This window comes from Scyliorhinus canicula, chromosome 10 (genome assembly GCF_902713615.1).
Source record: "Scyliorhinus canicula chromosome 10, sScyCan1.1, whole genome shotgun sequence".
In the NCBI taxonomy this organism is placed as follows: domain Eukaryota; kingdom Metazoa; phylum Chordata; class Chondrichthyes; order Carcharhiniformes; family Scyliorhinidae; genus Scyliorhinus; species Scyliorhinus canicula.
The window spans coordinates 73,736,572-73,756,383 of NC_052155.1; the positions used below are offsets into that span (position 1 = coordinate 73,736,572).

A 19,812-nucleotide genomic window follows, 5' to 3' on the forward strand; every position below is an offset into this window, starting at 1 on the left:
GTTGCTGGTGTGGTGAATGCTGCATGTAACTGGCACTTCACTGTGGGTTAAACAGGCTGGAAGTCAAAGATGTTCAATTGTACTTTGAGCACACGTGAACTATGTGGATGCCAGGATTTGGTTCCAATGAGATTGGGCCGTGTGGGAGGTCCTGCCACAGTCCTGGACAGAGAATGACACTGATATGTCACACATTGATGGACAGATCATTTCTATGACAAACCCCGGGCCCGGTGGGAGAATCGCCAGGCTGGGCGCGATTCACCCGAGACATCCCGACGCCGGTCCGCCGATTCTCTGGTCACTGGAGAATCAGCACCATTGGCGCAGGTGAGGTCGGAGCAGCTCCGGTCAGGGGCGGTTCTATGTGGCCCCCCCGGCGATTCACCGTGTGGGATGGGTCGAGTGGCCGCTGAGATAGGCCGTGTCCCGCCGGAGCCATTCACATGTGGTCTTACCCGGCGGGACCTCGGCGTCCATCCTGTGAGGTTGGCCTGGTTGGGGGGGGGAGGGGGGGTCTGATCCCGTGGGGGGCTCCGCCTTGGCCTGGCCCGTGATCAGGGCCTACCGATCGGTGGACCGGCTTCTCCTGGTGGGGGCCTATTTTACTCTGCGCGGGCCCCTGTAGCTCTAAGCCATGTATGCTTCGGCACCGGTGCGGAGAAGGAAACTATCGTACATGCGCGAGTTAGCGCAGGTCGCAGTGCGCATGCGCAAATTCATGCCGGCTGTAGTGCGCATGCGCAGACCCGCGGCGCCCGGTTGACGCCGGAATCGGCAGCTGGAGCTGCGTGAGTCATTCCAGTGCTATGCTGGCACCCTGTAGGGATCAGGATCACTGCTCCTAGGGGCCTGTTGACGCCGTTGTAAAACAACGGTCCCGCAGCGGCTGCCCTCACATTGCTGTTGGCAGCCAGGCGCTAGAGAAGGCAGCAGTGATGATGCAGGCTGGAGGCGGTACCCGATCTGCAGAAGGCTGCCACACACACTGAAGACCCAGCCGCTCATCAGGCTGAGGAGGAACTCAGAGGAGGAAGCCAGTGATGGCCCAAAGTGTACAAGCGTCATTGGACTTTCAATGAGATGATGGATAGCATATGCCGCAGAAGATTCCGTCCCAGGAGAGAGACGGTGCGGAACCTGTGCCACACCTCTGTGGACATGGCACCCGTGCAGGCCACCTGCTTCCGGTGGCTGTGAAGGTCACCGCACCCGTCAGCATTTATGCCATTGGTTCATTCCAAGGCTTGAGCGGGGTCCTGTGTGGCATTTCGCCAGCTATCGCCCACAGGTGCATCTGGGAGGTCAAGGATTCCTGAATGTTCAGATTGCGTGCAACCACTGCCTCTGTATCCAGGAAGTGACATGACAGCTACATCCTGGGGCACTTGAGGACCAACCCAGGATGTCAGTTTTGCTCTTGGGGAACACGGGATACCCGCTGAGGTGCTGGCTGATGACACCGGTGCGGAGGCCTGAGACTGATTTGGTGACCCGTTATAATGAAGCCCATGCTTTCATTGAGTGGTACATTGGACTGCTGAAAATGCGGCTATGGTGCCTGGACCGCTCTGGTGGTGATCTGCAGTACACCCCCCAGAGGGTTTCCCACTTTGTGGTGATCTTATGTGCCCTCCACAAACTGACACAGCATCAGGGTGACATGCTGGAGGAGAAGGAGGGACATGCAGCCTCGCCTGAGGAGGAGGAGGAAGTGAACCAGGAAGGGCTGGAGGGCGAGCCATGAGAGGAACTGGAGGAGGAGCTACAGGGTGAAGGACTAGCGGCAGCAAGGGTCCGACATGCCTGAAGGACTAGGCAGGCCCTCATCCTCACCAGATTCTCATAGGATAAGGTTGTGTCCATCAGCTCAACACCTCCCCAATTTCCCTCCTCAACTGTGCCCTGCACCCGTGCCAACTTAACTGGTGTCTAACCTTCTGGCCTTATGGACCCTAACACTACGCCTAGGTGGTTTCCCTGATTCAGGGATGGAGGCAACCTGCTGTGACTCCTGCGCTGCGATAAGGGTCCCTTTTGGCGCACGTCTCCTGGGGCGACCTGACCTGGATGGGCCGGCAGCTTCTCGGGCGTCCTGAGTGGCAGGGTGCCACCCTGTTCTGTCCGCTGCCCACCAGAAGCATCAGGGACAGGAGGAGGGCCTGATTGCCAACGGGCTGCTCCATGGAACAGGGGTGCGAGCGGAGCCATCCCCTGAGGCCCCCCCACTACCTGAGTTGTCAGTCCTGGAGGCCCGCTCCGGTGTCTCGACCATGGTCTGCACGTACACAGCCATGGAGCACAGGGAGTAGCCCATCGCCATCTGGGACTCTGCCCATCACACTGCAACTGTGCCACCACCCTGAGGGTCTGCGCCGCATTAGCTAATGACTGGGACACCTCCCTCTGGGACTGGGACACCTCCATCTGGGACTGGGACACCTCCCTCTGTGTCTGCGCAATGCCGGCCAGCGCCTGGGCAATGCCACCGATATTCTCAGCCATGGACCGCTGTGACTGGGTCATGCTGAGGAGCGCCGCTGCAATTTCCAGGTGGCTCTGTCACATAGCTGCCTGTGAGAGGGCAGCCCTGTCCTGGGCCTTGGCCCCCCTGCCTGCACAGAATGCCCAAGGCTTGGACACTCTGACCCATAGCCGACACCGTTGCCCCCAGGCACCACCCGTGCAATGTCGAACTGGGTGGCGTGCATAAATGGCGTCACACCCTGCTCCTGAAAGCAGATGTACTCTTCCACCTACACCTGCAGGTGCTGGACGCCCACCGTCATCCCCTCCTGTAGTCCCTGGGTCTCTGACTGCATCTGCACTGTGGCTGGGACTGGATGTTCCAGGAGCCCAGGACCTGTCTGGACGGCAGCTGATTCCTGGGACCGACGTGCCCTCAGACAGTCCGGCCCCTCAGCTGCTCCTGCCTCCACCTGCTGTACCGGATGCGATGTGTAGTGCACATCAGATCGTGTCTGAGGAATCTCTTCACTAATGTGCCCAACCGAGGTGATAGTGTCTGGGATGCTGGAGGGTGTTGGAGACAACAGTGACATAAAGTCGGTCGTCCTCCTCAGACCCGAGTGTCTGAAGTCTCGGGCAGCCGGCTGGTGTTCAGGCTGCTCTCCCCGTCAATGCTCGGCCGTCTGGGGGGCACTGGCTCTGGCACTGGCTGGGGGCAGGCGGATTTGGATGGACCATCCCCATCTCCAGCAGGTCCTGTGAGACACACAACGACATGTATGGTTCAATAGCGGGCCGGGATGGGTGGGGTGTGTGTGTGTGTGTATGTGTGTGTGGGGGGGGGGGAGGTAATGGTGAAGGAGGTAAGGGGGAGAGATGGGAGTGAGGAGGTGAGGGGTGAAGGGGTGTTCACACACATGTCATGGGGATCCTCAACTAAGCAGGGTCTCTCTTGCTCGCCCGCCGCCGACCTCCACCTCGGTGACCTGCCTTTCCTCTGGGCAGCTGACCAAGTCCAGTGCCCTCTGCTCGGGCATGGTGAGGGGGCCGCAGGTCTGGTGGTCCCCCTCCAGTTTCTCCCGCTCGCGGTGGTTGTGTGCGGCCTTCTGCTGTGGCGGGGGGGGGGGGGGGGGGGGGGGGGGCGGGTGAACACAGACACTGATACTGTTAGACATTCCGACGCATGCAGTCCAGGGGTTGGGTAGATGATGGCATCAGTGGCCAGGGCACCCGGCCATTGCAACTGGCATGGGTGCTGGCATGTGGGGCAGGGTGGGGGTTCGCCCCCCCCCCCCCCCCCCCCCCCCCGGGGGGGGCAGTGGCCGGGTTGCGGGTGTATGGGGGGGGCAGGGTTAGTGCCAGGGGCACAGTACTGCCAACACACCCTGGCCGCCCTGAGGTTGTGCAGTTTCTCCCGGCACTGCATGCCAGTCCGGATGGCATTGCCTGTGGCGCTATCCACCTCTGCCACCTGCGCCCAGGCATGGCGAATAGCGGCGCCTGGCAACCTTCCTCCAGGGATACACGGTTGTCCTTCTCTCCTCCATGGCGTCCAGGAGGGTGTCCAGATCAGCGTCCCTGAACCGTGGCGCTACTCTCCTTGCAGCCATCTTGTTGGCTGGGATGGTGTGTGTGTGCGGGAAGTATCCTGTCCTGGTCCAGTGAAGATATGAAAATGCCTTTACAAAGGTTTCTGCACTGCCTTCGCTCTAACACTTTAGAGGCTGTTAGATATAAAACTTGGTTTCCAGGCTGCCAGCTGGAAACTGGCTTGTCTGCTTGTGAGGCTGCTAGGTGTCAACTGGCCTGCTTTCATTCTGGGGTAGCCATGATGTGGAGATGCCGGCGTTGGACTGGGGTGAGCACAGTAAGAAGCCTTACAACACCAGGTTAAAGTCCAACAGGTTTGTTTCAAACACGAGCTTTCGGAGCGCAGCATTCGGAGCTCAGGCATTCACCTGAGGAAGGAGCTGCGCTCCGAAAGATCGTGTTTGAATCAAACCTGTTGGACTTTAACCTGGTGTTGTAAGACTTCATACTGTGTTCATTCTGGGGGTTCTGGCAATTATACCCTTGTTCCCCTTTGATTGGGCCTTTTCTATATTTGGCTGTCTGCCTCTCTCAAATTCCTTGGGCTGGATTCTCCATTATTTGGCATCAAAATGGTAGAGTATTCGCAGAAAAACTTTGATCAAAGGGACATGAATTCCCACCTCAGCAGGGGGCTAGCAGGGACCTGGAATAGATCTTGCAGCTTTTGCTGCAGATATGGGCCCTGCACCTCGGGGTTGGAGGCAGCGCATGCTCACGGCGGCGGCCTCCAGTGGCTGTGCCGTGCTCCATGGAGGACTCGGATCGTGGAGCTAGGCCCACAAAAGAGACCCCTTGATCGGGCGTGCGCCCGGCCCTCAACCCCGCACAAGCACTCCTCGGCCCCTCCTGGCCCCGATCCGCCCCCCGCGACCAGGGCAGCTGCAGACTGAGTCCGCAGCAGCCACGCGTGTATCCCGACTGGCTGGAGCACATTAGTTCCATGGCGTCAGGACTTCGGCCGGTCGGGGGGCGGAGAATGGCTGAGCGGACCTCTGGCAATGGCCCCAGGTAGATACCAGGCAGTGCAGCGAACTCCCCACGTACGCCGCTTTTCGGGGCCCGCAGAATAGGTGAGCCGGCGCTGGTCCCAATTTCTTGTTTGACCATGGATTCTCCGAATCCGCACCGGCTACTATTTCAGCACAAGGGTTTCGGAGAATCCAGCCCCTTGACTCCACACGTTAGCCTCATGGTACGTATATACCTCATTGATTTCCCAATCACCCAGCTGATCTGTTTCTACGAATAGGGGATTCACACCTGATCCTATCTGTTAATCTCAATACTGGGAAAAATGCATCCCATCCTGCCTTTGTAGGCTACCTACTGCTATTCTGGACAGATTTGTACCTGCTGCTGGGTAGATCGTATCCTATTATGTCTCGTTAAATACATATTACTGCTGGTACTAGGCAAATCCATGTCACATCTCCCTTTTGAAAAAATGAAATGTCTTAATTTGCAAGACGTTTCATTTGTCAATCCTTCGCTTAGGCTTCTTGGTATCAAAGGCCACCCTTCCTTCTGGGTTCCTGGCAATTATGCCCTTGATCCCCTTTGATTGGTGTATTTGGCTGTCTGCCCCTTTCAAATTCCTTGACTCTAGACATTAGCATGTTTGTACTTCACTGATCTTAAAATCGTTTCATTGATCTTTTATTTATAGGGGATTCACTCCTGATCCTACTATTCTAGACACTGGAAAGATGCATACTATCCTGCCTTGTGTAGGCTAGTTACTGCTGTTGCTAGGCAGATTTCTACCTGTTGTTGGGCATATCGTATCCTAATGTGTCTTGTTAAATTCATGTTTCTGCTGGTACTAGGCAAAGCCATTACAATAATTATGTAACCTCGAGCCTTTTCTGCTCATTTATTCTTAGATTTATACTTTCTGTTCCTTCCTGTCATTGTCAGTTTATTACTTCATATTAATACCTATCTCTCTTACCCTGTCTCTACTCTTTTTATACCACCTTTCCAAATTTGATCCCTTGCCCCCACTATTTCATTTTAAACCGTCTCTACCTCCCTAGTTATGCAGCTTGCTAGAACACTGGTCCCAGCAGTTCAGATATAGACCACCCAAATGGTACAGATTCCAGTTTCCCCAATACTAGTACCAATGCCCCACAAACTGGAGTCAACTTCTCCCACATCCAAATTATTACCTTTGAGGTTCTGCTTATAGGTGGCACAAAGCGCAGTGGTTAGCACCGTTGCTTCACAGCGCCAAGGACGTGGGCTCGATTCCAATTCCCGACTTGGGTCACTGTCTGTGCTGAGTCTGCATGTTCTCCCTGTGTCTGTGTCGGTTTCCTCCGGGTTTCCTCCCACAAGTCCCGAAAGACATGCTGTTCGGTGAATTGGACATTCTAAATTCTCCCTCAATGTACCCGAACAGGCGCCGGAGTGTGGCGACTAGGGGCTTTTCACAGTAACTTCATTGCAGTGTTAATGTAAGCCCATTTGTGACACTAATAATGATTATTATTAATTTGCTGCCGAGCTCCTCATATTGTCCATGCAGAACCACATTCCTTGTCCTGCCTATGTCATTGGTACGGACATGGAGCATGACTACTAGATCCTCCCCCTCCCACTTCAAGTTCCTCTCCAGCCCTGAACAGATAACCCGAACCCTGTAACCAGGCAGGCCGCACTGCCTCTGGACTCTCGCGTTTTACGGCAAAGAAGTGTCAATCGTTCTCACTACATTGTGACCTACTACCATTACATTTCCTAGTGCATCCCCTGCTTGACTGGCTTTCTGTACCATGGAGCTGTGGCCAGTCTGCTCACCCACCCTGTAGACCCTGCTTTCTATCACATAGGTTGCAAGCACTTCAAACCTGTTTGACAATTGCAAAATCTGAGATTGATGGGTCTTTCCCTTGCTCACTCTCTCTGAACTCCACACTGTGCTATGGGCTCTCGTTCACTCTCTCTCTGAACTCTGCACTTCTTTATGGGCTTTCTCTCCCTCCCTCTCTCTCTCTGTACTCCTGCTGCTTTACGCATTCTGTATCCCTCCTTACTTTTAAAAAATTATTTTTCTTAATAAATTTAGAGTACCCAATTTACATTTTCCAATTAAGGGATAATTTAGCGTGGCCGATCGACCTGCCCTGCACATCTTTGGGTTGTGGGGGCGAAACCCATGCAGACATGGAGAGAATGTGCAAACTGTGCTGTACTGTTCTATGTTCTATGTTCTATGTTCTATGTCCACACAGACTGAGACCCAGGATCGAACCTGGGACCTCAGCGCCGTGAGGCAGCAATGCTAATCACTGTGCCACCATGCTGCACCTGTATCCCTCCTTTCTTTAATAGAAGAGTTAACTTCACGATTTTCCAATCGGATGGGATATTTCCAGAATTCAGGAAATTTTGGAAAATTACAATTGCTACAATCTTAGCAGCCACTTATTTTAAGACCCGAGGATGCAGGCCATCAGGTCCTGGGGACCTGTCCATCTTTAGACCCAATGGTTTTCTCAGCAGCTTTTCCCTGATGAGTCTAATTACTTGAAGTTCCTCCCTCTCTTTCACCTCTTGATTTACTAGTTTTTCTGGAATATAGGAGCATTAGGTTTTTTCTGGGATATAAGGGCAGCACCATGGCACAGTGTGTGGTAGTCACCACTGATGTATATATTGTATACAGAGGAGGTCGATGTAGGTGCTTTATGGTAAGGCCCTGAACTACAGGTACAGGGGTAGTCCCTGCCTGCTGGCTCCGCCCAGTAGGTGGCGTATAAATATGTGTGCTCCCAGTACAGCAGCCATTTCACCAGCAGCTGTAGGAGGCCACACATCTTAGTGTAATAAAGCCTCGATTGCATCCAACTCTCGTCTTTGTGTAATTGATCGTGCATCACAGTGGTTAGCACGGTGGCCTCACAGCACCAGGGACCCAAGTTCAATTTGAGCCCTGGGTGGAGTTTGTATATTCTCCTCGTGTTTGGGTGGGTTTTGGCAGGGTGCTCCAGTTTCCTCCCACAGTTCAAAGATGTGGCAAAGCTGATTAGGTGGATTGGCCATGATATGTTGTCCCTTAGTATGCAAAGATTAGGGGTGCGATTCTCCGCTCCCGTGGAAAATTGTGAAGGCCGTCGTGAACTCGGCCAAGTGTCACGACGGCCTCGGAGCCCGCTCCTTGCACCAAATTCACCCCCACCCGGGGGGCTAGGAGCGGTGCTCCGTAACTCTCGGCCACCGGGCAGCGCCGAGAGTGACACGACGGCGGCGCCTATGTGACGTCAGCCGCGCGTATGCGCAGGTTGGCCGGCTCCAACCCGCGCATGCGCGGCTGACGTCACAACGCTGACAGCTCGAACCCGCGCATGCGCGGTGGGAGTCTTTCCCCTCAGCCGTCCCGCAAGACGTGGTGGCTTGATCTTGCGGGGCGGCAGAGGGGAAATAGTGTGTCCGATTGAGACGCCGGCCCGACGATCGGTGGGCACCGATCGCGGGCCTGTCCCCTCCCGAGCACAGTCGTGGTGTTCATTCCCCACCAGGCCCCCTGCAAGCCCCAAACGGGCATCTCACACCCGTTTCATGACAGCAGCGACCAGGTGTGGTTGCCGCCGTCGTGAAACGGTCGCGAACGGCAGGCCGCTCGGCCCATCCGGGTCGGAGAATCGCCGGTCGCTGTGAAAAACGGCGAGTGCCGATTCTTCCAAGCGGGGCGGGGGGGGGGGGGGGGGGGGGGGAGAGAGAATCGCAGGGGGCGCCAGGGGGGCGGGAAATTTGTCAGGGGGCCCTCCCGCGATTCTCCCACCTAGGTGTGTTTGCAGGGGAGTGGGCTTGGGAGGGTGTTCTTTCGGAGGGTAGATGTAAACTTGATTGGCTGAATGGCCTCCTCCTGCACTGTAGGGATTCTATTCTATATTATTTGTATTCAAAAGTGAAGACAAACACAAATATATTTTCAACACTTCTACCATTTCCTTATTTCACATTATTAATTCCCCAGACTCAATCTCGAGAGGAACAACAATCACTTTATTCACATTTTTCCTTTTTAAATAATTGTAGAAACTCTTACTATCTGCTTTTATATTTCTAGCTAGCTTTCTCTCCTACTCTAATTTCTCTCTCCTTATTTTTTCTAGTCATTCTGTGCTGTTTTATATTCTGTCCAATCTACTGCCCTACCACTAATCTTTGTGGAATTGTACGCTTTTTCTTTCAACTTGATATTATTCTTATCTTGCTCAGTTGGCCACGGATGGTACATGCTCCTCCTGGAGATTTTCTTACTTACTGGAATATATCTTTGCTGAGTGCTATGAAATACCTCCTTAAATATGCTCCTCACGGTAGCATGGTGGTTAGCATCAATGCTTCACAGCTCCAGTGGTCCCAGGTTCGATTCCCGGCTGGGTCACTGTCTGTGTGGAGTCTGCACGTCCTCCCCGTGTGTGCGTGGGTTTCCTCCGGGTGCTCCGGTTTCCTCCCACAGTCCAAAGATGTGCGGGTTAGGTGGATTGGCCATGCTAAATTGCCCGTAGTGTAAGGTTAATGGGGGGATTGTTGGGTTACGGGTATACGGGTTACGTGGGTTTAAGTAGGGTGATCATGGCTCGGCACAACATCGAGGGCCGAAGGGCCTGTACTGTTCTATGTTCTATGTTCTATATATAAAACAACAGATTTCCTAAAGAGTCTCACCAAGAACATCGCTGAGAAGTGTAACAGTCTAAAATTTTGATGGTTCTTCATCATTTGCAGGGTCAAAATCTGGGAACTCCCTTCCTAACAGCACGCAGACAATGCTGGCTCACAACCTTCCCAATGGCCATTAGGGATGGGTAATAAATGCCAGTCTTGCCAATAAAACCGTTGGTTAGCTCAGTTGGCTGGATGGCTGGTTCGTGATGTGAATTGATGCCAACAGCATGGGTTCAATTCCTGTACCGGCTGAAGTTATCCATGAAGGTCCTGCCTTCTCAACCTTGCCCCTCGCCTGAGGTGTGCTGACCCTCAGGTTAAATCACCACCAGTCAGCTCTCCCCCAAAAGTGAGAGCAGCTGATGGTCCTTGGGGACTATGGCAACTTTCAATTTCAATATTTTAAAACACAGTGATTTAGACCAGCCAATTACACTATAAAGTATCATGGGCATAATTATGATAAGAAGGAACACATATTTGGATAAGACTAGTAGACACCAGGTTTATAGGATAAGAACCAAACTCCAATCTGATATTTTTTCAAACATTGTTTTCTAAAATGTCGAGAATTCATTATTTTAAATGTTTTGAGTCAAGGAACTGGAGGGCAATCATGTTGTTGAGCACAGGATTTTCAACCTCAGCAACAAAATTATTTGCTTCAATAATTATTAGTGCAAAAAATCCAATCCCAATGTTAACTTTAAATTGTACCACTTTTCAAAAATATATATTGGGCGGGATTCTCTGTTGCCCAACGGCGATATCGTAATCTGTCGTCCAAATCAGGACCGGTGTCGGTTTGACACCAGTCAGCCATGTTCCGCCCCCTCGGAAGTGGCATAATCATGTCACGCTGAACGCCGGTGCAAATGCTTTGCCGCGTCATCAGCAGGCCCTCCTGTGATGCTCCGCCCCCGATGGACCGAGATCCCGACCGCGCGGGGGACGTGTGGTCCCAGCTGTCGGGAACCTGGTGTGGCGGCTGCAGACTGTGTCCAGCGCCACCACACTCAGTAACAATCCATGCCGCTGGCCAGGAGGGCTGGTGAGGGGTGGCCTGGGGGTCACGGATGCAGGTCAGGTTTGCGTTCGGCCAGCGCCATGTTGTATGTCGCGACCGCTGCAGGTCGTCGCCATTCGCATGCGCGGCCAAGGTCCTGGCCATTCTCCAGCCATTTTCAGCTCGGGAGCCGGGAGTTTCACCCGGCGCCGCTGCTAGCCCCTCACCAGTCCCGGAACCAGTGAGGGTTCAGTGCCAATTTTCGGGTCGTAAAATGCCCGGGCATTCTTCATTTGAGCCGGCACTTCCGCTGAAATAGAGAGACTGCAGCCCATTATTTCATGGGATGTGGGCATTGCTGGCCAGGGGAGCACTATTTCCCATTCATAATCGACCTTGAGGTAGTGGTGAGCTGCTTCTCTGAACTGCTGCAGTCCATGTGGTGTAGCTACATCCACAGTGCTATTAAGAATGGTTAAGGATTTTATTCCAGAGACAGTGAAAGAACAAAAATATATTTCCAAGGCTTGGAGGGGAACTTACAGGTGGTGATGTTCTCATGAATCTGCAGTTTGTGTCCTTCTATGTGGTAGAAGTTGTGGGTTTGGAAGGTACTCTTCAAGGAACTTTGGTGAATTGGTCCAGTGCAACTTATGGATGGTACACACTGCTGCCACTGTGTGTTAGTGATGGAGGAAATGAAAGTTAAAGCTGGTGAATGGGGTGACAATCAAGCAGGCTGTTTTGTCCGAGATGGTGTTAAGCTTCTTGAGTGTTGTTGACACTGCACTTATCCAGGTAGGTGAACTGTATTCCATCACACTCCTGACTTGTACCTTTAGATGTTGGGTAGGCTTTAGGGAGTCGGGTGATGCGTCACAGAATTCTCAGCATCTGATTTGCCATGTAACCATTATATTTATATATTTGGTCCAGTTCAGTTTTTGATAATTGGGGATTCAGCAATGGTAATACCATTGTATCCCAAAGGGATATGGTTAGAATTTCCCTTGTTGGAGATAATTGTTGCCTGGTGCCTGTGTGGCACAAGATTTACTTGCCACTTATCAGCCCCGACCTGAATGCTGTCCAATGAGGCCAGGAGCTGAGTGGCCCTGGTGGAACCTAAACTGGGCATCAGTGCGCAGGTTATTGCTGAGTAAGCGTCGTTTGATAGCACAGTAGATTATCTTTCCCATCACTTTGCTGATGATCGAGAGTAGATTCATGGGGCAGTAATTGGCTGGGTTAGATTTCTCCTGCTTTTTATGGACAGACATACATGGGCAAATTAACATAGAACCATAGAAAGTAAGATCAGGAGTAGGCCATTTGACACGTCAAGCCTGCTCCATCCTTCAATATGATAATGATGAAATGAAAAATGAAAATCGCTTATTGTCACGAGTAGGCTTCAATGAAGTTACTGCGAAAAGCCCCTAGTCGCCACATTCCGGCGCCTGTCCGGGGAGGCTGGTACGGGAATCGAACCGTGCTGCTGGCCTGCTTGGTAAGCCAGTGATTTAGCTCAGTGATTGATCCAATGCCATACTTCCACTTCCTCCCCATACCCCTTGATGCCCATAAAATCTAAAAAAATGACCTATCTCTTTCTTGAATACATTCAATGACTTAGCTTCCACATCTGTTTGTGGTAGAGAATTCCACAGGTTCACTACCCCTTTCCCACATTGCTGGGTAGGTGTCACTGTTGTAGCTGTACTGGAACAGCTTGGCTAGGGGCGTGACTAGTTATGGAGCACAAGCCTTCAGTACTTTTGCCAGAATATTTTTAGGGCTTATAGCTTTTGCAGTATACAGTGCCTTCAGCTGTTTCTTGATATCACATGGAGTGAATCGAATTGGCTGAAGATTGACGTCTGTGATGCTGGGGACAAGGGGGATCATCCACTTCTGGCTGAAGATTGTAGAAACATTCTTCAGCCTAGTCTTTTGCATAGTTGTGCTGGGCTCCGCCATTACTGTGGATGGGATATCTGTTAAGCCTCCTCCTCCAGTTAGTTGTGTAATTTTCCACCACCATTCACAACTGGATGTGGGGGGATTGCCGAGCTCAGATCTGATCCATTGGTTGCGAGATTGCTTAGCTCTGTCTATCACTTGCTGCTTATGCAGTTTGGCAGACAATTAGTCCTGTGTCATAGTTTCACCAAGTTGACACTTTATTTTTATCTATGCCTGGTGTTGCTCCTGTGATGCTGTTATGTATCATCCCTGCTTTTTAAGTGTCCCATCCCATTCACAAGATGTGTAGTGACATCAGCAAAGTGCAGGAGCCTCTTGAATATATTCAAAGTTTTAGCATCAACTACTTCCCGTGGTAATGAATTCCACAGGCCAACCACTCTTTGGGTGAATAAATATCTCCTCATCTCTGTCCGAAATGGTTTACCCTGAATCCTCAGACTGTGACACCTGGTTCTGGACACCACCACTATCGGGAACATCCTTCCTGCATCTATCCTCTCTAGTCCTGTTAGAATAGGTTGCTATGAGATCTCTCCTCATTCTTCTGAACTCCAGTGAATACAATCCTGAATGATTCAATCTCTCCTCATATGTCTGTCCTGCCATCCCAGGATTCAGTCTGGTAAACCTTCGCTGCCCTCCATCTAGAGCAAGAACATTCTTCCTCAGATAAGGAGACGAAAACTGCACACAATATTTCAGGTTTGGCCTCATTAAGGTCCTGTATAATTGCAGCAAGACATCCCTGCTCCTGTACTTGAATCCTCTCACTATGAAGGCCAACATATAATTTGCCTTCTTTACCACCTGCTGCACCTGCATTTTTACCTTCAGTAACTGGTGTACGAGGACACCCAGGTCTCATTTCACATTTCCCTCTACTCCTTTGCCCACTCAATCAACTTGCCCAAATCACACTGAAGGATCTCTGCATCCTCCTCACAGCTCACCCTCCCACCTAACTTTGTGTCATCTGCAAATTTCAATCCCTCATCCAAATCATTAATTATATATTGTGAATAGCTAGGATCCCAGCACCGATTCCTGCAACACTCCATTAGTCACTGCCTGCCATTAATTCCTATCTGCCAACCAGATTTCTATCCATCTCAATACACTACCCCTAATCCCATGTGCTTTAATTTTATACACTGATCTCTTATGTGGGACTTTGTCGAAAGCTTTCTGAAAGTCTAAATAAGCCACATCCACTGGTTGTCCCTCATCAACTCTACTAGTTACATCCTCAAAGAATTCCAGTAATTTGTCAAGCATGATTTCTCCTTCATAAATCCATGCTGAATCTGTCATCCTGCCACTGTTATCTAAGTGCTCGACTATTAAATCTTTGATAATAGATTCTAGAATTTTCACCACTACCAAAGTCAAGCTTACTGGTTTCTCTCTACCTCCCTTTTTAAATAGTGGGGTTACATTAGCTACCCTCCAATCTGTGAGAACTGTCCCAGCATCTATTTCTAGGGCCACTTCCTTAAGTAATCTGTGATGTAAACCATCAGGTCCTGGGGATTTATCAACCTTCAATCCCATCAATTTCCCCAAAACCATTTATCTACTAATATTGATTTAGAACAGTACAGCACAGAACAGGCCCTTCGGTCCTCAATGTTGTGCCGAGCAATGATCACCCTACTCAAGCCCACGTATCCACCCTATACCAGTAACCCAACCCCATTAACATTATTTTTTAGGACACTAAGGGCAATTTAGCCTGGCCAATCCACCTAACCCACACATCTTTGGACTGTGGGAGGAAACCGGAGCACCCGGAGGAAACCCACGCACACACGGGGAGGACGTGCAGACTCCGCACAGACAGTGTCCCAGCCGGGAATCGAACCTGGGACCCTGGAGCTGTGAAGCATTGATGCTAACCACCATGCTACCATGCTGCCCTTAAAGAAATAGTAACTGTGGAAGACATAGAAAGAGTATTCCACCTGAGCTTGCTTCCCCTGCCCTGTCCCAATAACCGCTACACTTAACCTACGCATCTTTTTTTTTAATCGGAGGGGCAATGTAGCATAGCCAATCCACCTAACCTGCACATCTTTGGACTGTGGGAGGAAACCCACACAGACACAGGGAGAACATGCAAACTCCACATAGATAGTGACCTGATGCTGGAATTGAACCCGGGTCTCTGGCGCTGTGAGGCAGCGGTGCTAACCACTGTGCTGCCGTGCCGCCTAAATCTTCTTCAGTTCCTCCCTCTCACTAAACCATGTGTTCCCCAACATTTCTGGTATCTTATTTGTGTCCTCATTTGTGAAGACAGAACCAAAGTATGTATTTATTTGCTCAGCCATTTCTTTAATCCCCATTATAAATTCCCCTGTTTCTGACTGTAAGACATTTATCTTCACCAATCGTTTTCTCTTCACATACCCATAGGAACTTTTACAGTAATTTTGCATGTTCCCTGCAAGCTTGCTCTCGTATTCTATTTTCCGTTTCTTAATCAATCCCTTGATCCTTCGTCCCTGAATTCTAAAGTTCTCCCAATCTTCAGGCCTGTTGTTTTTCTTGGCCAATTTGTATACTTCTTCCTATTGAATACCATCTCTAATTTCCCTTGTAAGTCATGGTTTGGCCAATTGTCCCATTTTACTTTTGTGCTAGACAAGAATAAACAATTATTGCAGTTCCTTCATGAGCTCCTTGAATGCTTGTTATTGCCTATCCACAGAAATCTCTTTAAGTAACGTCCCCCAATCAATCATAGCCAACTCGCACCTCACATTATCGTAGTTTCCTTTATATGATTCAGGACCTTGTGACTAATTTGATTTGCCCAATGTATATGCAGATTAAAGTCACCCATAATTCCAGATGTTCCTTTATCGCATGCATTTCTAATTTCCTGTTTAATGCCATTTCCAACATATACAAAATGCCCACAAATGTTTTTGCCCCTGAGTGTTTCTCAGCTTGACCATACAGATTGCACATTGTCAGAGCTAATATCCTTCCTCATTATTGCGTTAATTTCCTCTTTAACCAGTAATGCAACTCCACTGTCTTTTCCCTTTTGTCTTTCCTTCCTAAATACTGAATACCCCTGGATGTTTAGTTCCCATCCCTGGTCACCTTGCAGCCATGTCTCTGTAATCCCCATTATATCATACCCGTTTACATCTATTTGCACAATTAATTCATCCACTTTATTGTGAATGTTCTGTGTATTAAGGCACAAAGCCTTTCGGCTTGTCTTTTTCACTTTATTTTTTCTCATGTTCAAAGATATACAAGAATTGATCCAGACCTCAAACCCTACATCACACAAAGACTTGAGTTGACAGTACAGAAGAGAGTTCTATTATGGGGATCTATGTGATAATTCCTTCATGCTTACATAGTAGAGTCCTTGACCAACTGCATGATGGACATCCTGGCGTGATAATGATGAAGAAATTGATATGCAGTTATTTTGGTGGCCAGGGTTAAAGAGAAATTGAAGAGAAAGTAGGGCAATGTCAGTCCTATGCAAAACTAAGAAACAATCCACCATTACAACCATTACATCTGTGGGAATGGTCAACTCAGCCATAGCAGAGAATACACATCGATTGTGCTGGTCCACTGCATGGTCACATGTTCTTAGCGATTGGGGACGCACACTTGAAATAGGCAGAAATCGCAATAATGAAGGCAACGAGAACTTAGCAGACGATTAAGAAAATAAAATAAATATTTGCAAGATCTGCAAGTGACATTGGTATTCAATTTATTTTGAAGGAGTTTGAGGACTACTTGAAGGGAAATAGTAGACACTATATAAAGTCAGCCCCGTATCATCCTGCAATGAACAGATTGGCCGAGCATTTTGTGCAATCATTAAATCATTCTGTCATAGCGTTGAAAGACCAGGGGACATTGGCAAGATGAGTGAACAAATTCTTAATGTCTTACAGGAAAACTGTACAAAGGAGAAGGGGTGTTATGTATCAGAGAATACATCCTTGCTGGTTATCCATCATGAGATGTGTGTTGATGGCAGAAGAATGTATGCGTGGGCTTTAAGCAGATCACCAACTTGTTTGCATGAACAACACCCTTAATAAGCCTCTCATCGTGTTTTACAAGAATACAGAGCATGGGCACCTCCATACCTTCTCTCTTTGCAGCAACAAAGAAATGTAAAACATGTCCTCCTGTACTCTTCGTGAACCAGGGTTGATCGCCAGTTTGATGGTAATGATAGAGTGAGAGATATTTTCACAGAATGACAAAATTGTTACGGCGCAGAAGGAGCCTGTTTGGCCCATCGTGTCTGCACTGGCAGATATGGCAGACCATGTAGTTACAGAATATGGTTGAACAGATTTATGTTGCTGCTGATGGCCCACAGCAACTCATGAATGTCCAGTTTTGAGTTGCTAGATCTATTCTAAATCTATCCCATTTAGCACGGTGGCAGTATCACACAACACGATGGAGACTATCCTCAATGTGGAGACTTTGCTCCTACCAATACTGCCAAGGACAGATGCATCTACATTGGTAGATTAATGAGAATGAGGTCAAGTAGATTTTCCGAAGGGCAACACGGGAGCACAAGTGGATACCACTGTGACTTCACAGCGCCAGGGTCCCAGGTTCGATTCCCTACTGGGTCACTGTCTGTGCGGAGTCTGCACGTTCTCCCCGTGTCTGCATGGGTTTCCTCCGGGTGCTCTGGTTTCCACCCACAGTTCAAAGACGTGCAGATGAGGTGGATTGGCCATGATAAATTGCCCTTAGTGACCAAAAAAGGTTAGGAGGGGTTATTGGGTTATGGGGATAGGGTGGAAGTGAGGGCTTAAGTGGGTCGTGCAGGCTCGATGGGCCGAATGGCCTCCTTCTGCGCTGTATGTTCCATGTTCTCTTATTGTTTCCCTCACCACTTGCTTGTTTCAATTCTTGCCATTGTTCCCTCCACAATGTTTTGATTGAAAAGTGGATATACTTACACTGCCCAATGTATATAGTGGTCCCTGTATCTTTCAAACCACACCTCCACAAATGTCTATTCAATCACTAAAGAGGCTCAGGTCCAGCTATCATAAATCAACCCCGTGCCAGGAGCAGAGGGCCGCTAATATTCATGTAAACTGATCCAGATTTGAGAAGCGGCAGAGCGTAAAAGGGGGCAGCCCATTGGAACTTTAACTCAAGTATTTCCAAATTGCGATTTCGCTGCATTTCACCGGTCTTTTACCTGCAGTTGAGTCGGTGGTGATTACAAACGGCGAGGGGGCTGCTCGCTTGCTCCCAGTGCTATATTTATCAATCCTCCTGGCCATAAAAGGTCGGGATTCTGGCTTTGACATTCCACTGACGGGAGACACTTATTTTTGTCCAACCCTGGAGCCGAGTCTGCAGCCTGCCACCGCTTTGCTGGACTCATCAGCCCGGGTCTTTTCGCCAGCATTTACATCAAAAAACCCAACAAAACATCTGACAATCGGTAAGCGCGCTTGGTTCTGAATCGGCGGGAGTTTGTGATTCAAATGTTAAAGTTTTGTTTGTTAAAAGTTGCATGGCCCCGCCAGCAGCTGACTGGTGCAGTTCTCAATGTACTTTCAACACGGCTGTGAGAGGGCAATCTCTCCCCCCCACCCCCATCACAAACATGGGTTATTTCCCCCATTGTTAACCGGTCTTTGGGGTTCACTGACAAACAGGGAATGGCCTGAGGTTATATTCCAAATGAACCGAATGCGATTTGGTATCAATTCTGTCACGGGTTTGAAATTAAAAAGTGAAGACGGCAGAAAGGAAAGTTTGGTGAAAGATTAAAGGTTGTATTTAAAATTAAAATTGTGGACTCGGTTTTTAAAAAAAAATGTCATTCGCATGGGGACCAGTTAAATTCATTATCCATCATTCCAATCAATTCGAAAACATCACATTCTATTTCGCATGAAGGCTGACATACAGACAGGAACAACATTTCAAAATAGGCAGCAGATTTTATGACGTTCGCGTTTCTTACAATATATAAAGCAAGTGCATTGTCGCACATTGTTGGCTCCTGAACACGTTTTTGAAACCTTAGCTGCGGCGTTTTAAATGTTACTTGCTTTGGCCATACAAGGGCCAGACCAGAAAAGGGCAGAAAACAAATCGGGCACGCAGACTGAGATTTCTCAATCACTTACACAGAGAATGCTCAATCCCTGACACAGAGAATGCCCAGTCCCTTACACAGAGAATGCCCAATCCTTTACACAGAGAATGCCCAGTCCCTTACACAGAGAATGCTCCATCCATTACACAGAGAATGTTCAGTCCCTTACACAGAGAATTCCCAGTCCCTTACACAGAGAATGCTCCATCCATTACACAGAGAATGCCCAGTCCCTTACACAGAGAATGCTCAGTCCCTTACACAGAGAATGCTCAATCCCTTACACAGAGAATGCCCAGTCCCTTACACAGAGAATGCCCAGTCCCTTACACAGAGAATGCTCCATCCATTACACAGAGAATGTTCAGTCCCTTACACAGAGAATTCCCAGTCCCTTACACAGAGAATGCTCCATCCATTACACAGAGAATGCCCAGTCCCTTACACAGAGAATGCTCAGTCCCTTACACAGAGAATGCTCAATCCCTTACACAGAGAATGCCCAGTCCCTTACACAGAGAATGCTCCATCCATTACACAGAGAATGCCCAGTCCCTTACACAGAGAATGCTCAGTCCCTTACACAGAGAATGCTCAATCCCTTACACAGAGAATGCCCAGTCCCTTACACAGAGAATGCTCCATCCATTACACAGAGAATGCCCAGTCCCTTACACAGAGAATGCCCAGTCCCTTACACAGAGAATGCCCAATCCCTTACACAGAGAATGCCCAGTCCCTGACACAGAGAATGCCCACTCCCTTACACAGAGAATGCTCAATCCCTTACACAGAGAATGCCCAGTCCCTTACACAGAGAATGCCCAGTCCCTTACACAGAGAATGCTCAACCCATTACACAGAGAATGCCCAGTCCCTTACACAGAGAATGCCCTGTCCCTTCCACAGAAAATGCGCAGTCCCTTACACAGAGAATGCCCAG

The 19,812-nt window shown here is 49.5% G+C and overlaps 1 protein-coding gene across 2 annotated transcripts in view; it reads left to right on the forward strand.

The window, feature by feature from the left end:
• The first annotated feature begins 17,952 nt into the window (after window positions 1-17,952).
• Window positions 17,953-19,812, forward strand: part of myom1b (myomesin 1b) — a 204,030-nt gene continuing 202,170 nt past the window's right edge. The window contains exon 1 of one of the 2 annotated variants that reach the window (XM_038809187.1): window positions 17,953-18,206. The gene's annotated coding sequence lies outside the window, so the exon portion shown is untranslated. The remainder of the gene's footprint in view (window positions 18,207-19,812) is intronic. The other variant, XM_038809188.1, reaches the window with a different exon arrangement.